This window comes from Manis pentadactyla, chromosome 8 (genome assembly GCF_030020395.1).
Source record: "Manis pentadactyla isolate mManPen7 chromosome 8, mManPen7.hap1, whole genome shotgun sequence".
NCBI classification, from domain to species: domain Eukaryota; kingdom Metazoa; phylum Chordata; class Mammalia; order Pholidota; family Manidae; genus Manis; species Manis pentadactyla.
Window position 1 is genome coordinate 110808108 of NC_080026.1, and position 19204 is coordinate 110827311.

Here is a 19204-nt window from a genome sequence, read left to right on the forward strand (position 1 = left end):
GCAAAGTTGTGGGATACAAAATTAATACACAGAAATCTGTTGTATTCCTATACACTAATGATAAACTAGCAGGAAGAGAAATCAGGAAAACAATTCCATTCACAACAGCGTCAAAAAGAATAAAATACCTAGGAATAAACCTAACCAAGGAAGTGAAAGACCTATACCCTGAAAACTACAAGACACTCACTCATGAGAGAAATTAAAGAAGAAACCAATAAATGGAAACACATCCCATGCTCATGGATAGGAAGAATTAATATTGTCAAAATGGCCATCCTGCCTAAAGCAATCTACAGATTCAATGCAATCCCTATCAAAATACCAATAGCATTATTCAATGAACTAGAGCAAATAGTTCTAAATTCATATGGAACCACAAAAGATCCCAAACTGCCAAAGCAATCCTGAGAAGGAAGAATAAAGCAGGGAGAATTACACTCCCTGACTTCAAACTCTACTACAAAGCCACAGTAATCAAGACAATTTGGTACTGGCACAAGAACAGACCCATAGACCAATGGAACAGAATAGAGAGCCCAGATATAAACTCAAGCATATTTGGTCAATTAATATACGATAAAGGAGCCATGGATATACAATGGGGAAATGACAGCCTCTTCAACAGCTGGTGTTGGCAAAACTGGACAGCTACATACAAGAGAATGAAACTGGATTATTGTCTAACCCCATACACAAAAGTAAACTGAAAATGGATCAAAGACCTGAATGTAAGTCATGAAACCATAAAACTCTTAGAAAAAAACATAGGCAAAAATCTCTTGGACATAAACACGAGTAACTTCTTCATGAACACATCTCCCCGGGCAAGGGAAACAAAAGCAAAAATGAACAAGTGGGACTATACCAAACTAAAAAGCTTCTGTACAGCAAAGGACACCATCAGTAGAACAAAAAGACACCCTACAGTATGGGAGAATATATTCATAAATGACATATCTGATAAGGGGTTGACATCCAAATCATATAAAGAGCTCACACACCTCAACAAACAAAAAGCAAATAATCCAATTTAAAAATGGGCAGAGGATCTGAACAGACAGTTCTCCAAAGAAGAAATTCAGATGGCCAACAGGCACATGAAAAGATGCTCCACATCCCTAATCATCAGAGAAATGCAAATTAAAACCACAATGAGACATCACCTCAGGCCAGTTAGGATGGCCACCATCCAAAAAACAAACAACAAATGTTAGCCAGGATGTGGAGAAAGGGGAACCATCCTACACTGCTGGTGGGAATGTGAAATAGTTCAACCATTGTAGAAAGCAGTATGGAGGTTCCTCAAAAAACTAAAAATAAAAATACCATTTGACCCAGGAATTCCATTCCTAGGAATTTACCCTAAGAATGCAGCAGCCCAGTTTGAAAAAGAAATATGCACCCCTATGTTTATAGCAGCACTATTTATAATAGCCAAGAAATAGAAACAACCTAAGTGTCCATCAATAGATGAATGGATAAAGAAGATGTGGTACATATACACAATGGAATATTATTCAGCCATAAGAAGAAAACAAATCCTACCATTTGCAACAACATGGATGAAGCTAGAGGGTATTATGCTCAGTGAAATAAGCCAGGCGGAGAAAGACAAGTACCAAATGATTTCACTCATATGTGGAGTATAAGAACAAAGGAAAACTGAAGGAACAAAACAGCAGCAGACTCACAGAACCCAAGAATGGACTAACACTTACCAAAGGGAAAGATTGGGGAAGATGGGTGGGAAGGGAGGGATAAGAGGGAAAAAGGGTCTTTATGATTAGCACATATAGTGTAGGCAGGGGGGACACGAGGAAGGCAGTATAACCAGAGAAGACAAGTAGTGATTCTATAGCATTTTACTATATTGATGGACAGTGACTGTAATGGGGTATGTGGTGGGGACTTGATAATAGGGGGAGTCTAGTAACCATAATGTTGTTCATGTAATTGTACATTAATGATTGCAAAATATAAAAAATAAATTAAAAAACAAACAAAAAATCATGTAGCCCAATTTTAATTTAAGCCCAAACATGACCTCTCCCTGTCTTCTCAAAAACAAAAAAAAAAATCAAAGCGAAATAACCAACATTTTTAACAGAGGTTGTTGCTAAAAGGCAGGATTAAAGATTTGCTTTTCTATATTTTGCTAAGTTTCCACAATGGAGAAATATAACTTTCATAAATAGGAAAAAACAGCTTGTTTAAAAAAAAAAAGCCCAACCACATACCAAAAGCAATGGCTGTGAGAATCAACTGCCCAACATTCTAGAAGTTTCAGCTGCTGAAAATCTGCCTGCTGAGCTATCTCAGTATTTTGTGAAATATACTTAGGTAAGATTTATAACCAGGGTAGAGACTGATCCACAGGGTAAGAAAATTTAAATCATACTGATTACTATAGTTATGATGCTGAATATGGCTCTTTCTCTCATTCTTCACACCAGCTATTTAAATTCTAACTTTTAACAGAAGGAAAAAGCTGATCTAATGGTGAAATAAGCTTACATTGGAATCGTGAGGTGTTCACCATAAATTTGAATATGTAGGTTTCAGAAATATTGTGGACTCATTCATCTTCTTTTGCTTGAAACTTAACCTTAGCATAGATTTAGGATTTTGGTATGCAGCCTCCTGATCTTATTTCTTTGGAGACAGAATCCTGACAGAGTATTTGATAAGGTTTAATATCCATTTATGAGGAAAATGCTCAGTAAACTTGGAACATTTTTAACTTGACAAAGGTATATCTAAAATCTAAAATATTATACAAAATAGGGAAACTTTAGACTCATTCTCTTTAAGATTGAGAACAAGACAAAGATGCCCACTAGCACAGCAACTGTTTTGACACAGTCCTGTAAGTTCTGGCCAGAGCTACAAGGAAAGGCAAAGGGAAAAGAAGTATAAGGATGGGAAAGAAGCAACAAAACCATCACTATTTTCAAACGATATGATGAACTACAGGGGGAAAAACCCAGAAATCAACTCTATGAATAAGACAGTGAAGCAAGGCTGCCAGATCCAGACCAGCCTGCGATAATCAGTAACATTTCTACCAACAGTTGACTAGAAGATTATAATCATTAAAAGAGACGCAATTCACAACAGCAACAAATCGATGAAATATTTAGAAATTCATTTAACCAAGCATAAATACCCTTTACAGCTTTATGGAGAAAACTTTAAAGTTCTAATGAAGTACTTGCAAATGAGCTGATGAGGTATTTAGGGATAAAGGTGCATGATGCCTGCAGAAAAAGATATGCATAGAAATGCAGACAGGTGGTAATAAAGCAAATAGGGCAAAGGGCTAACTCTTGGTGGATCTAGATGAGGGACATGCAGGAGCTCTATGTATGCATCTTAGACCTCTCCCATTAGTTTTAAATTATTTCCAAATAAAACAAAAATTCTTAAAAAAAAATAAAGCTGAATAAATGGAGAGACACATTACAGTTCCTGGAGGACATGAATTGACATCAAAAAGATGGGAATCCTCTCCCAAATAATTTATAAATTCAATGTAATCCCAATGAAAATTCCTCTAAAAATACAATATTTGAGGAACTTGATAAAGATATTCCAAATTTTATATGGAAAAATAATAGTTCAGGAATAGTTAAGTAAACTTAAAAATGAAGAGATAGGGTACTTGCTGTGTCAATCTTGAGGACAGATTTACAAAATCACTGTAATAAAAGCAACAATAAAAAGTGGAACAAGACTATTTACAACAGCCACGATATGGAAGCAACCTCAGTGTCCACCAATAGATGAAAGGATAGAGAAGATGTGGTACATATGCACAATGGAATATTATTCAGCCATAAAAAGAAAAGAAATCCTTCCATTTCCAACAACAGGGATGGATCTAAAGGGTATTATGCTCAGTGAAATAAGCCAGGCAGAGAAAGACAAATACCAAATGATTTCATTCATTTGTGGAGTATAAAAACAAAGCAAAACTGAAGGAACTGCAGTAGGCTCACAGACAGGGAGAAAGGACTAGTGGTTACCATGCGGGAGGGGTTGGGGAGAGGGGGTAGGGAGGGAGAAGAGGATTAAGAGGCATTACAATTCACTACTACAATATAGGTAGGTCACAAGACGGTAGCACAGCACAGAGAATACAATTAATGACTCTATAACATCTTACTACATTGACAGACAGTGACCACAAATGGAGGGGGTGAGGACTTGATAATACAGGTGAATGCTGAACCACTGTGTTGTGTATGTGAAACCATCATAAGATTGTATATCACACAATGGAATACTAATTTGGCCATAAGAAAGAAAGAAATCCTATCATTTGCAACAACATGGATGGAGCTGGAGGACATTATGCTCAGTGAAATAAGCCAGGTGGAGAAAGACAAATGCCAAATGATTTCCCTCATTCCTGGAGTATAACAATGAAGCAAAACTGAAGGAACAAAACAGCAGCAGACTCAGAGACTCCAAGAAGGGACTAGAGGTTACCAAAGGAGAGGGGTGTGGGAGGGCAGGTGGGGAGGGAGGGAGAAGGGGATTGAGGGGTATTATGTTTAGTACACATGGTGTGGGGGGTCACGGGAAGAACAGTGTAGCACAGAGAATGCACATAGTGGATCTCTGGCATCTTGCTGCACTGATGGACAGTGACTGCATTGGGGTGTGGGTGGGGTCTTGATATGGGTGAATGTAGTAACCACATTGTTTTTTCATGTGAAACCTTCATAAAAGTGTATATCAATCATACCTTAATAAAAAAAAAGATTGTATATCAATGATACTTTAATTTTTTTTTTAAGTGGAGCAAGAACTGACAGGTGAATAGAATAGAAAGCGAAGCTTAGAGATAGACCAGTATATCCATGGAAACCATGTATGAGAAAGAGGGTGCTTTCAATGGAGGAAAGAATGGACTGTTTTTTTTTTTTAGATAATGTTAGAGAATTTGGCTCATTAAATGGAGAATAATAGTGCTGGGTCCTTATCTAACACCATGTGCAATGTGGGCTCTAGATGAATTTAAGAAATAGCTGTCATCTATGGATTCAGAGTTCTTAAACAAAACTCCACAAGCAAATAACATAAGTCAGAAAACTGATTTATTTGATTATCTCAAAATTAACAATTTTGTTATTCAAAAACAACAAAGACAAAATTAACAGAAGACCAAATGAGAAGATATCTGCAAAGTCTAAATGTAACAATGAGTAAATATCTGTACTATAAAATTAACTTCCACAAGCCAATGGCAACAGAAACACAGCATCTCCAACAGAAAACAGGTAAGGATATGAATAAGCAATTTACAGAAGCTATATGTACAAGAGATGCTCAAAATTACTAGCAACCAGAGAAATACAAATTAAAATGACAAGATGTCACTTTGCACCTATGAGATTAGAAAAGGTGGAGAGCTGGATAAAGCTGAGTGTTGGTGGGATATGAGGATACAGGAACCCTCAAAACACTTCTGTTGGGTGAGAGACTGGTACAGCCATTGTGGAGAAGAATCTGGCACTATTCAATCAAATTCATTACATGCAAGTCTATAACCCAGCAACTCCCTTCTGAGTACATACCCCACACATGTTATACAGCTTCCTAAAGTGGGCAGATATGAAGATGCTTGAGGCAGCAGTATTTACAGTGTTAATGGGAGTAGGGACAACCTGAGTACCTATCACAAAGCAGAGAGGTAAAACTGTGGTTCCAGCACAGAGCATGGGAGTTTAAAGCAGCATTCAAAAACAAAGAATTAGATGTACACATAGAAACATGGATGGATCTTCAAAACAATACTTACAGAAAAAAGCAAAATGAAATAGAGCATTATAAAAAAAGAAAGAAATAGAGCATTATAAATTAAAACACATATAAAGCAAACATACCCACTTTGCAAGATCCTATGTAGACAAAAAGAAACATTAAATGCATTAGAATGAATACCTATGAGGCACAGAGTAAGTGGGAAGGGGGTAAGGGAATTAAAAACAAAAAGCCTTTTTAGACTCTTTTCATGTTAGAAAAGAATTCAAATGATCTATGATAAATATAAAATGAGAATTGTTTCCTTCCCCAAAGTTTCCAACTTTCCTAACAACAAAAGCTGTTCTGGTTGCCAGCCCTGTTGATGAGTAACAGCTTTTTATCCTTTTCAAACAGGAAGGGAAAATTCAGGGATCAGCAGAGAACTAAAGGGATCAGCAGAGAATATTCATGAAACAGTGTTTTTGTTCTCATGACCTGCAACCTGACTCTTGAAAGGACCTGATTACCTCTTGATTTGGAGTGATTCAGCTAAATGCAGGTCGGCCTCAAGTTCTCAGGTCATCTGAAGCTATTTACTGTTCAGAGCCTTTATGCAATCCTCTGGTCATAGAAATATTCCACACTACTTAGAATCTTAAAATTCTAGAGCTAGAAGGCACTTGGTTATTCTACAGATGAGGAAACAAAGGCCCTGGAAGGATTATGTTTTAGGGTCTATACAGCTAGTATGAAAGGGAAGGTCTCTGACTCTGCCCTTGTCCCCCTCCATTCTTGCTCAGCAGCCAGAATGGTTAAAACCTAAGCCATCATGAGCTCCTCTGTTCAAACCCTCTAATGGCTTCTTCCCCCTCACTCAGAGTAAAGGCCAAAATCCTTACAATGGCCTACACGGATGTGCCCTTTCCCACTCCCACCACCTCTCATCTCCTGCCGCTTTCCCCTCGCCCACCTGGGCACTGCCTGGCCTCCATGACTTCGCCATCCGTCATATATGCCAAACATACTCCTGCACCACGGCTTGAAACTTGCTCATCCCTCTATTCTCTGCTCACTTCCTCGATTCCTCCAAGTCTTAGGTCAAAAGTAAGCTTAGTCAAGGCCTCTCTGACCATTCTGTATAAAGTAATCCTCCCCCAACACACACACACACACACACACACACACACACACACATACACAGTATCCTTTCCCACTTACATCTCTGAAAAGTTCTCTGCAGCACTGTGATCATGTGATGGTCTTTCCATTCACATATATATATACTGTCTGCCTCCACCCCACTAGAATGTCTATTGCAAAAGGGCAGGGCTTTGTCTATTTTATTCACAACTGCAGCCCCATCCCCTAGAACAGTGCCTGGCACATACAGGTGCTCAATGAATATTTGGTGAATGAATAAACAAGTCAGGGCCAGAACCCATGACATCAGACTTCAAACCCCTAGCGCAACACCTCACTTGCTCTGCTTAGGCTGCCTCAGTTCTTGGTGGTCATATCCTTCAACTTAGAAAATCTAAAAATGAAATAATACACTTCAGCTACTTTATGTCTAATTTACATCCCATGGCTGACTTTTATAACAATGAGGATAAAGAACCCAACCAAACGGTAACACCTTGGTTCGTTTAATGGCTCTTTCATTATAGAGCTGTTTTGCAATCTGATTATATGCCTGCTACTTTTTAGACTTTTTTGCCTTTCCAGGCGAGAGACTGATATCTCATAATTAACTCCTGACCAAGAAGACTAAATCATCCAATCCTGAACATGTGTTTATTCAGATGTTTTCTAAACTGAGCATAAAAACTTTTAGATATTAATTGAATCATTATATGGAATTTTTCATAAATATTCTGAATGAATTTTAAGGATGCTTTAGGTGGAGACCAAGCACATTTGAGAATTTCAGTGCAGATAATCTTGTAATAAGGCTATGTTGTAGGCAACATATTAACTGACTTCAGAAGCAAAATAATAAACCCAGAAAAGAATTCAAGCCTTATACCTGGCAATAGGTATGCAACCCTCCATTTACCTTCGTATTAGTTGTTTTTATCATTTAAAACAAATTCTCCAAATTTAAAAAGTATTTGTAATTTGAAGAATCATTTTTTGCTCATTTTAGCCCAACACTGATAAAGTGACTGGGAGGGTTGAGAGTAAGAATACATTTGAAGATGCATCATGTATCCTGCAGAAAGGGTTTCTTTCTGAGGCAGAGATCAATGAGTTCACAGGTTCTGGAGGCTTCCTAGGTTGCAGGTTCCAAGTACAGGGAAGATAAAAACTTAAGCACAGGCCACATAACCCTTTTTCAGAACCAGAGCCTCATGGAGTCTTCCACTATGATCTAAAATGAAGGCCCACCCTTAGCTCTTAGGAGATCTTAAAAGGTGACTCAAGAATTATGATTTATCATATTTTTTTACGAGGAGAAAGAGTAGAGTAGTTCAATCAGTGCTTGAAGGAGGCTCTGAACTGCAATGTGGGTGAAAGGGTCTCTGCAGGTGCAGGGGTCCCTGCAGAAGAAATGAGCAGAAGCGACAAGAGGCGCAAAACGTTCTGCTTTGGGGCTGCCAGACAAAGTAACTCGTACATATTTGGAGAGATTGCCAATATCTCGACTGAAAATACACACAATCTGAGCACTGTATAAAAGACATCACATTTTCTGAGGCAGAATGTTCTCAGCTTATCACAAAAGTTGTCTGTGCCCTACACAGACCCTGTTCCCATCTTAGATTTTAGCTCTTCTCCACCATACAAAGCACTCCATTCCAGTCTCTGAATTTAAGTGAATGTAACACTCAAGTATTTCTAATTTGAAAAATCACTTTCACCTACGTTAGGCCAACACTGATAAAACACCTGGGAGGGTTGAGGATAATAATGAATTTGAAGATTTGCTGTGCATTCATGCAGAGTTTTTTAAAAACATGTTTATTGCAACTTTTGGTTGTTACAATGAGTGACCTACGTTTCAAATTAACATGTAAAACCAGGGAACTTGAGAGATGGAAGGGGGCCTTAGAGATCCTGTAATTCAGTAATTTAGACAAAGACGGATGCTGAGGGGTAACTAACTTGTTCATCACCTGGTATCTATTCAGTGTAATAAATGCAGCACTCATTCTGAGAAACCACACCTATATGCTGTCAGGTACTTCAGTCGCAAAATACAACTCCGGATTAATCAGTCCTACTCTTCCCCTGAAATGCAGCTATGCAAACAATACAAGCTAAACTATGTTCATATCCTAAATACTAAACCCTAAACCCTCAAACTGGCTTGTCACATACAACAGCATCACTAATTGTGAAAAGAAAGCGTTTTGACACAAGCTGCTCCTATTACTGTAAAACAGACCTAAAGGCAAATTACCAATATAACAGAATAACATTGTGAGCACTCTTCATTATTGTGCAAATGAAACAGTAAAGAATAATTAGATTGGGGGGGGGGTTGCATTTAAAATTTAACCCTATATCCCAAGTATTCTTCTGCACAGCGCCTAATTTGCAGCAGATCTGGCCCGCTCGTGACCCCAACATTCCTTTATTCAACTGACAGCACTGTCACCCTTTTCAAGGTTAAGTATTTTGAGAAATTGATGCCTGGTAGACAACAGTACCCGCGGCAGGAATGCAGGTGTCCGTGGGTAACTGTAAATCTCCATCATAACCAAACTTGCACCTCTAGCCAAACAGGTCTTACTCTTCCTTCGGAAATCATCCCTCCCTGCCTCCCTGACACAGAATCACGGACTCCTATCGGTCTGGATGTGACTTTGAGCAAGCCAGAAGAATTTCTTCATGTGAAATAAGGAGGCTGGGCTAATGCTGAATTCTTTTCCAGCGCTCGGATTCCGCCTCGCCTCACTGCCCGAGTGGCAGGGCGGCGCTGTGAAAAGAGCTCTGGGTTGACCCCATTTAAAAGCCCACGTCCGCATCCGCCTGACTGCTGGCCAGCCGGCCTCTACAACCCCCGGGGACCCCCACGGGGCCCGCCCTGGCCGTGGACCCGAGGGCTCCGAGGAAGGCCGGCGCCCCACGTCCCCCGGGGCAGAGGTGGCGCAGGCCCTGCCGCGCGGCGCGTCTCTCGGGCGCGGGTCCCCTCCGCCCGCCGCCCCCGGACCCCGATCGGGGCTCCCCGCCCAAGCCCGGCCGGCCTCTGACCTGCTCTCCGCCGCCCGGCGGTCCCTCGGCGCGGCGGGCAGCTGCGGCCGCCCGTCCCGGGCCCGCTGTCACCTCCGCCCCTGGAAGCGGCGGGCGGGTCAATCCGGAGTGACTCAGCGCGGCCGCCCCGCCCCCCGCCTCCCGCCCGGGCTTCCGCCAGCGGTCCGCGCGGCCGGGGGCGCCAGGCTCGGGCCCCTCGCGCCCCCCTCCCGGCGCCCGCCGTGGCTCGCGCCCCCTGTCGGCCCGCCGGCCCTGCGGCTCCAGAGGGGGCGGCGCTCCAAGGAGCCCTGCCCGGGAAACTGAGGCTCGGGGGCTGCGCCGAGTCCGCGCCCGCTAGTGCAGCCCTGGCGTTCGCGGCCCGCGAGGCGTGCAGTCCTGCGTGCCACTCTGGCTCCAGCAAGTTCCTCACCCCGCACCCCGTCCCCCAACCTAGAAAAAAAGAAAATCCCCTTTAGATAAGGCTAGCTCTGGTTGTGGTGCTGTCCCCTCGCCACCCGGAGGCAGGACGTCCTTGGCTTTCGTCCTGTCTGTCCCATTTTCTTCCTGGGGAAAGTCTCAGGACATCTTGGAGAATTTAAAAGCGAAGAATGGCAGAGCAAGAATTGGGCAGAGCTGAGAGAGCGCCCCTAACTTGCCCGTGAGTGCTGGCAGGACCCCTCTGGGCAGTCGAGGCTGCACCGTCACACTGCTTTTGGGGATGTTGCCTGAATTCAGTGCTTTAAGTTTCTGGGACCCACCTAAGAGATTCTGAGGACTGCAACGCCTCTCTGCACAACAGACATAAATCTCAATTTCAAAAAAATTTCATTGGGTTTTCGTTTCTTCTTTTCTTTTCTTTTAAAAAAATCGTGGTAAATGTAACATAAAATTTATCATTGTAACCATGTTTAAGTGTACAGTTCCATGGCATTAAGTACATTCACACTGTGTAACCATCACTACCATGCATCTCCTGAACTTTTTCCATCTTCCCTATTTTTAAACACTAACCCTCGTTCATCTCTCCCCAGCCCCTGGTGACCACCGTTCTACTGTCTATGAATTTGGCGCCTCCAGACACCTCATGTTAAGTGGAATCAGAGAGCAGCCATCCTTTTGTGACTGGCTTATTTCACTTACTTTCATGTGTTCAAGGTTCTTCCATGTTGTAGCATGTGTCAGAATGTCTTTCCTTTTTAAAGAAGAAGAGTATTCCATGGTATGTGTATACCACATTCTGTTTATCCACTCATCCATCAATGGACTTGTCCATCCAAAATTTGCTTCTCCTTTTTAGCTATGGTGAATCATGCTGCTATGAACATAGATGTACAAATACCTGATTGAATCCCTATTTTTAATTCTTTGAAGTTTATACCCAGAAATAGAATTGCTAGATCACATGATAATTCTGTGTTTCATTTTTTGAGGAGCCACCACGGTGTTTTCCTTTTTTGGCTTTTTAATGCATGTGAACACCGTAGGCAGAAAACTTCCTAGTAAAATATCAATGTTCTGGGTTTTGACAAAATTGTTGTCAAATGCTTCATTAGCCTATAAAACGGTGACTTTTCTTCAAGAGTAATTATCATTGCAAATCTATTGCCTTTATTTTTGAAGATACTGTTATATTCAGTTAATCATAATTTTATGTCGTGCAGATGTACTTCTCTAATGTTTTCTGGACAAAGAGTCAAGTATGCCCTGTGAAATCAAGATGAAATAAAGATCAAGCATTTCATTTTAAAAAGAAAACAACTTTGGATATCTTAACAGCCACCCAGCTCAACTCAATCTGCACTTTCACCTAAAAGAGTCAATTTCAGAGTGACCTGATTACTGAATCTGAACCTTTGGGGGAGGCTCTTTGCTGATACACTGAGGTTTAGGAACCACGGCCCTAGGACATTGCAAAGTTTCTAAATCATCAAAGGCAAAATAATATTCTTCTACTCATCAACAAAGATTTACCATACATTCACAGCATAACAGGCCTTGTGCTAGATAGGGATTCAGCCACACCAAGACAGACAGAGACAGCCCTGGCCGTCAAAGAGCTCACATTGGAGAGCAAGGTGACAGATAATAAGTTAATAAACAAATGATTAACAGAACAATTACAGGGTGTGGTGAGTGCTGTGAAGGAAATAAATCAGATGATATGCTAGATCAGATCGTAAAGAATTACACCCTAAGACCCTAGGCATGCATTGTAGGCAATGAATGAACCTCTCTCTTGTGCAACAAGAATGGTACAAGTTACAGATTGTTCTTGAGAGAACTGAGAAAATAATGACTCAAAACGTTTTTTGTGTTCTGTGGTGTAGATGAGGATCTATCTGGTGTGATAAGGGCCAAAGTAAGGGGTGGGAATCTTTGAATACAGTGGTGGCAGGGAAGTCTCTGGAGAGGTAACATTGACCTGAGACCTAAATGATGGGAAAGAACCAGCCCTATAAAGAGATGAGAAAGTGCCTTTCAGGTAGGAGAAACTGAAGGTATGAAGTCCTGAAGTGGAAAAAAACTTTTGTTAGTTTCAGAAACAGGAAAGAAGCCAGTGTGAGCAAGTATTAGGAAATGAAATTGGAAAACAAACAGGGGTGAAGATCATCCTGGGTCCAGTGAGCCATGGAAGAGTTTGAATTTCATTTTAAGTCAATGTATTGATATATTATAAAGTATGATCAACTGAAGGGACTGAAATGAAAAAGAACACAGGAGATAAATGTGTGTGGAATTTCTTTGTTAACAACAGTGATAATATGTGTAATATTAAAACAAAAAAGTTTATTTTTTTTTCCTGGATAATCCTCAATAAACCAAAACAAAGCAGGTAAATTCCGATGCATTTTTGTTAGTCAAAACTATTTAGGTGTGTCATCCTTTGCTCTCATATCTGAACATAAATCCACCTGTTGGGACGTACTGCATTTAAAGTGCCCATCCCTGTTATGATGGACTGCATCCCTCCCATTTGGCAGAGGTTGGCCCCAAATCAAAGCCAGTTCCCCCCAGCTTCTCTCTAGGATGTATCACATCACAGCCACAAGCTGTTGTTAGCAATGGAAAACTAATGAGAATAACACACTGCTGAATCTAAACTAAATTGGCCTTACTCATGGTGCAAGTCGTCTAGCTGTTAATCCTGGAATAGTCAGGGGTCCAGCTCCAGCAAAGGAGGAATGCAGATAAAATAAAATATACTTATTTCTATTATTAAAGACGTGGTCCAACAACTTAGTAGAATATAGAAGGCATATTTGCATTCTAAGATGTCAGAGAAGGAAGAGACATCACTTGGAAATACTATTAATTCATCAAAATAGTGCCAAAATGCACCAAGACAGAAAGGAGGGGACTCGGGTTGGATGGAGGAAAGAAGGGTAGGAAAGTCTCGTGCTCTCTTGGGGAAGGGAGGTGTCCAGGACAATGTTAGAGGGAGGGCATCTGTCTAGTGGATTTGCACTAGGGCAGAGCCAACTTCTAGAAGACAACAGAAGCCATTTGGTTTCATTTAGGAATAGACTCCAGATGGCAAGAGTAAAGCCAATTCTTGTTTTGTTCTTGCTAGAAGCAGAAGGACCCCCCTATAAGGAAGCTCCTGAGATCTAAAAGAAACAATAATAATAAAGCTTGTACCATGTCTATTTTCAGGGCTGTTCTTATATATTGATACAGTGTTCCCTAGGGGCTCCTTTTCCTCCTATCTGTTTGCAGGAGTGTGAAATTGGTTTAATGAGGAACCAAGAATTCCTCCATAATTAGAAGTACAAATAAAACAGGCAATCAAACAAATCTACCTTAAGATGCAAATGTCCAGTTGAGATAACACTTTAAAAAAAAAACTAATTCTTTTGTGTGTCCACCAAGATATAACCAAGAGATACTATCCTACCTTATCCTATTTCCATGATAAGAAAGAGAGAAGGTATTGGGGATCTGGAAGGAGAAAGTGGCAGGAAAGAAACAGAAGCTGAAAACTGAAGGCAATTTTGTAGTAAATGCTTATTGAGACTTGGCCTAAGAGCTTACTGTATATTATCTTTTCTTCTCTTTTATTGTCAGAAAAATGTTTATTACCCCAAGAAGCAGAACTGAGGTTCCCATTTTAATAGAATCATTATCTTTTAAAAAATAATTTGTAAATTGTCTTTATTTTCTTCTCCTGGTTGCCTACATTAATAAAGCAAGATAACCAAGCTCATCTTTTCCTTTTCCAAGTAATACTGGTGGTTTTTTCCTGGCACATATCAGGACAACAACCCAGCAAGGTAGTTATTGTTATCTCTGCTTATCAGGGAGGAACTGAGGGTCCATGAGGCCAAGCAGCTTGCCTAGCACTTCCCGTATCTCCCACACTTTTGTCATTCCTATGCTACTGTTTGCCATAACCTTGTATTGTCAGAAAACCATCATAACAATTCTTGATGAACTGGCATGCCAACTTTCTATTTTTGTGTTTATTATTTGTATTTAAATTCACCCACTTTGTTTCTTAAGGGAAATTTTCTACCACTCCAGTAAATGCAAAAACTGGTATAGTTTGCTATTCATAGGATGTTATCTTTAAAATAAATATAATGGAAACAAAACTGTTAATAAATTCTAATTCTGAGCCTGAGGCCTATTCTTCAATTGTTAAAAAATGAAATTAGCCCATATTAGAAAGTTAAGATGAAATAGGAACTTTCTCTCTGATGTGTTCGGGAGCTAGAGAAATTGATAAGAGCATAACTTTTTCACTATGTGACTTATTCACTGGTCAGAGCATCAGCCAAAAATTGGCTCCTGCACCACCTGAATTGTTCTGAAGAACGTTTTGAGTACTACTCATGATTCTTTGCCTTTATTTTGGGAAATACCTGATTTGCCCAAGATAACAGGACTTGTAAAGGACAAAGTGAGAGGTCAAACCACCATCTTGCCAGTTTCAAAGTCTTTCCTTTGTGCAGCATGGGCTCCCCACTCAGCTGGTTTCAAAATTTTGCTCCAAATTGGCATATTTGTCTCCCCTTGGCAATACTTTATACTGGTGCATCCACAAGGCTTAGTGATGTCATGACCTTCAGTGTCCTTCCTGAAAATGTGCCAGGAACTAAATACCACAAATATCTACCTTAAAAATGTAAATGTCTAGTTGAGATAACACTTTGGGGAAAAAATTCTTTTGTGTGTCCATCAAGATGGAACTTATGGATACTATCCTCTCTTGGAAGCCTGGCTCCTGTGGGGACTCTGCTCTTTCTGTGCAATTCTGTGCTTCTCTAACAGTCTGGAGATGCATCAAGCAGCTGGGCCACATTGCTGTCCCTTGTTAAACTGTGGTCAAGTTCATGTTGCCCCAAGTTCTACCTCCATGTGATAATTATGTCTGAATTAGTGTATAGTGTTTCTCAGAAATGAGTTCTCCACCTTCATACTGCCCTAAGTCAGATCTACATTAGCCAAATAAAGCAGGGAACTGAACACCTCAGACTATGATTCTTCAGCCTTTGATGGGGACGGCCTCAATCACTTCACACTCTGTTGTAAAAAGTATCTACCTTTCACTCTCCTCGCAGATGGTACGTGCATTGAAGGCAGGGCCTAGTAAATTTATCTTTGTATCCCTATTGCCTAGTGAAGTGCCTGGCACATAAGTGTGCCTAATAAATGTTGACTGAGTTCACTTGAGATAAGAGACACAGTAAAATTTAAATGGTGCTAGAATTATTTAGTAAAATTATAATGTCCTTTTGTTGTTTTGTCCATAACCATCAATTCTTCCTTATTTGGTAACAGTGTTGTGATTTTTTTTTTTAAACTGGGAACCAACTCTCCTGTACCATCAGCCCCCCGTGCCCCACCCTGCCTTCCAGGAGTTGGGCATATGACCCCAGACTGACCAGGCAGAGTCACTATAGTAGTTTCAGGGCCAGGAACATAACCCGATTTGTGCTATTGAGAGACAGGCCCCAGAATCAATGGTCTGTGGTTAGACTAGTAGAGAACAAGCTTAAAGCTGCTGGTGGTCCTCTGGTCCCCTCCTGGGAACAGCCTGTGTGAGAATATAGTCACCACCAGAGACAACGAAGTCAAGAAATGGAGAAAGATTTCAGACCACATAACTGAGGAGCCTGGATCCAGCTGGATCTGAAAGCTCCTCTTATAAGTTTTTAGTTATTTTAACCACTAAAGTTCTCATCTTTAAACAACTGGTTCACAAATGCCGGTCTGAGATGAAACATTTGCTGTTCTCTAGTGAAATGAGAAAAATAATTTGGTTTATAAGACTTTTTTATTCTGAGACTATGTCTTTCCTAATGTTTGGCATTAAAGCATTTACTAATTGCTGGTGAGAGAAGATAGCAATTGTATTTTTCTAATTGTCCTTAATAGAAAATTACAAAGTTAGTGGGATCTTTATCTATCCTTTGTCTATCTGTGGTCCATAACAAACTACCAAAGCCTTAAACAACAAACACTTTTCCTGGTTCTGGAGGCTGGGAAGTCTGAGGTCAGGGTACAGCCTGGTCAGGTTCTGGTGGGAACCTGCTTCCTGGCGTGCAGGTGGCTGCCTTCTTCTTGCGGTGACCTCATGTGGCAGAGAGAGAGGCTTGGGCTCTTCCTTTTCTTTTAACACACTGATCCCATCAGGGGGGCTCCACATTTGTGACCAATTACCTCCCAAAGGCCCCACCTCCAAATACCATTGCATCAGGGCCTCAACATCTGGACTTGGGAGGACATGTGCAGTCTGTAGTACCCTCCATTAAAAAAAATTTTTTTTAATCAATCTGTGAAGTTAAAGTCTGCTATAAACTATAGTGTGTGTAAAATACTGTATCTGGGTATATAACAAAATAAAATTGTGATCCTTTTGTGTCTTAGTTTATTTATACTTCATCTGATTCTAGAAAGGATTTAAGGAAAGTCACTTGACTCCTTTGACCTAATTCCCAGGATGGACACTTCATTCCAAAGGCTTCACATGGGACTGTTTTAAAGGAAGTCAGTGAGACCTCTCCTCCCTCTTCCTGGGGGGTGCACATGGCTCCAAGTGACGATTTCACTCTCCTCTTCCCTAGAGCTGTGCAGGAGAAAGGAGTGTGTCAGCAGGAACCGGCGCCGCCTCAGGAGCTTCTCGTTGGGTGGATGTCACCTATCCCACAGCTCCAGGTCCCCGGGCTCTAGGTGATGCTATTCCCACGGCAGGGCCTTGGTGGGATGAGGGTGAAGGGGTGCCGGGAGCCTGTGGGAATCGAAGAGAAGGAAGGTGGGAGAAGGAAAGGTCCATGAGGGGAAAGGCTGCGGGGAGAAATAAGAGAAAGTGAGAGGAAGAAAGCCTTTATAAATAGTGGAATTTAACTTTTAGGAGGAGGGAGAGAATTGATGTTTGCTTAGGCACTTGTCCAGGTGGAATATTTACTCATGGTTTAGTAGCCAGAATGAAGTTAGTGTTAAAGTAGAAATGAAGTAATATTCCAGACGGGAGGTGGGCGTGACGGCGCGTCAGTGGGTGCAGGGTGCGTTAGGAACGTGTTTATGAGATAGAGATAGTACCACACGTGAAGATGATGATACGCATGAGCTTTGACTTCTCCCGAGACATGCTGTCCCACTTTTTTTTTCCTTTTTTTTTTGCTTTCAACTGTTTTATTGCTAAACTATCATGAAACAAGCCGTATGAAAATACATTACATATAGCAGAAAAAAACTACATTAAACTGGGGATTAAAAAACATTTTGCAGAGGAATGTGATGTATTCAAATTTCTCTAATAGTCAAGATTTTCAAAATATAAGCCTTCCAGCACTGTTCCGTTGGAGAGACTTCTTTCCACTTGTCAGAGAACTAATGAGTCCTCTATTCTAAACATTTTCTCCCCTCTCAGGGTTGTAGAGGCCACAGGGGTAAGTGAGGTTCTTTGACAAGATGCTCGGGATACTAAGCTTGTCCCAACCCCAGCCTCCATCTGCTCAGACCAATCAGAATGCAGAAAGCACCTGCTCTGTGGAAACAGCCTCATCCAGCCAATCCATCCAAACCCTCAACTAGGCAGGTGTTTAGTCTGGTCTGCGGTGGGTTGCATAAAGGCAGACTGTTAAACCTTTCTTCCAGCACCTAACGTCTCATCTTATTTTCAGAGGGAATTGCTTAAGGACTACCTCTAGCTCAGCAGTCACCAGAAAAGTTTGTTTTTAAACAGTCTGAGTTAGGTTGTTGGTTTTAATTCAAGGTTATGAAAGCTGAGGGAAACTGACATTTGGGATCACAGTTTTACGTGATATTTCTTTTTCTTAAGCCTTTAGTTGGAGTGCAGGAAGACATTTGTATTGGCTGCTTTCCGTAAGATTTAATGTCCAAGTCCCAGATTTGGGAGACTAGAGGTAAAGATGTTTCAGGTATCTGCTAAAGGGCTGCCCCTCTAAAAAATGAGTTCAGGAACGTTTACCTCACCTTGTCAAGAATGTCACAGCTTCCATGCCTCTTGTAAATGTGAAGTGAACAACGTTGTTAATTCGACCTCTGACATTCTTTCTGTTCTGAATGATAGAAAGCAAGTGACATGAAAATAAACAAATTCAGCCTGAAGTGACAGAACACATCAGCTCCAATCTGTCTAAATATGACAGCTCCCGTACAGGTCAAGGCTGGCTTCCTAAGAAGGAGGATGTAAACAAGAACAGCTACATGAGCACTTCCCAGTTCTTGAAGCAATCAACTTGATCTGTCCCAGGTTGTGCCTATACTGGAAAACTCTAGAGGTCCTTTGGAGAATGCATATGAGGGTTATCTGCCAGGATTCGGTCAGCTCTGTAAACATTAGCCTGCACTTAGGATTCTGTGAATGTGAACTCTTTTTGAATACATTGGGTTGCTGTCCCACTTTCTTAATCCTTGATTTTGAGATGGCTGGTGGGGTTAAGGCCATTTTCTGTGGCCATGGAGAAAGTAAATCTTTTTGCCTCACTTATGACTAGCCTCAGTGTGGTTTTGATGCTACCCTGCGTCCAATGCTGAGTTAGACTTCTAGCATGTTAGATCATAGATCAGGAAGCTAAATACTAAATACACACGCACATACACACACACACACACACACACACGCACATGCACGCACACATACACACAGGCATCCTTAGACCCAATAGATGCAGCTGCTACGACCAGCCAGGCACTTCCCTGAAGCAGGGTCCTTGGGCTTGTTATTCCTTCTGCCTGGAACTTCTATTCCTGTTCTTTGTAAGCCTTTCTTTTTCTTACCCTTTACATCTTCGTCCAAATATCTTCT

General features: G+C 41.1%; 1 protein-coding gene and 1 long non-coding RNA gene across 4 annotated transcripts in view; both read right to left on the reverse strand.

Annotated features, from left to right (window-relative positions):
- DNMBP (dynamin binding protein) overlaps positions 1-10102 on the reverse strand; it is a 96004-nt gene extending 85902 nt beyond the window's left edge. For all 3 annotated transcript variants that reach the window (XM_057506213.1, XM_036899071.2, XM_036899070.2), the window contains exon 1: positions 9952-10102. The gene's annotated coding sequence lies outside the window, so the exon portion shown is untranslated. The remainder of the gene's footprint in view (positions 1-9951) is intronic.
- A 6682-nt stretch (positions 10103-16784) lies between these two features.
- On the reverse strand, positions 16785-18584 carry LOC130684504 (uncharacterized). Its single transcript, XR_008998781.1, has 2 exons — positions 18370-18584; positions 16785-17217 (listed from the first exon to the last, which is right to left on the reverse strand). It is a non-coding gene; the product is annotated as an uncharacterized LOC130684504 (long non-coding RNA).
- Between the last annotated feature and the right edge of the window lie 620 nt (positions 18585-19204).